The 308-nt window shown below is 44.2% G+C and overlaps 1 non-coding gene across 1 annotated transcript; it reads right to left on the reverse strand.

Moving 5' to 3' along the window:
- Nucleotides 1–17: 17 nt before the first annotated feature.
- On the reverse strand, nucleotides 18–136 carry LOC120611047 (5S ribosomal RNA). Its single transcript, XR_005655069.1, has one exon. It is a non-coding gene; the product is annotated as a 5S ribosomal RNA (ribosomal RNA).
- Between the last annotated feature and the right edge of the window lie 172 nt (nucleotides 137–308).

Here is a 308-nt window from a genome sequence, read left to right on the forward strand (position 1 = left end):
TTTTTTTTTTTTTTTTTTACCTACAGCATCTGGTCTTCCTAGGTGGTCTCCCATCCAAGTACTAAACAGGCCTGACCCTGCTTAGCTTCTGAGATCAGATGGGATCAGGTGTGTTCAGGGTAGCACAGCCATAGACTGAAAGATTTTTAAAATCTTGATGCCCAGCCGCATCCCAGACTAATCAGAATATCTGGGGGTGAAGCTGGAGCCCCGGCATGTCTGAAAAGCTCTACAGGTGATTATAATGTGCAATCAGATATGAGAACCACAGATGGTTTCCTTCTCTAGTATCCAGTGTTTCCCTCAAA

The sequence above is a fragment of the Pteropus medius genome, unplaced genomic scaffold (genome assembly GCF_902729225.1).
Source record: "Pteropus medius unplaced genomic scaffold, Ma_sr-lr_union100, whole genome shotgun sequence".
In the NCBI taxonomy this organism is placed as follows: Eukaryota; Metazoa; Chordata; class Mammalia; order Chiroptera; family Pteropodidae; genus Pteropus; species Pteropus medius.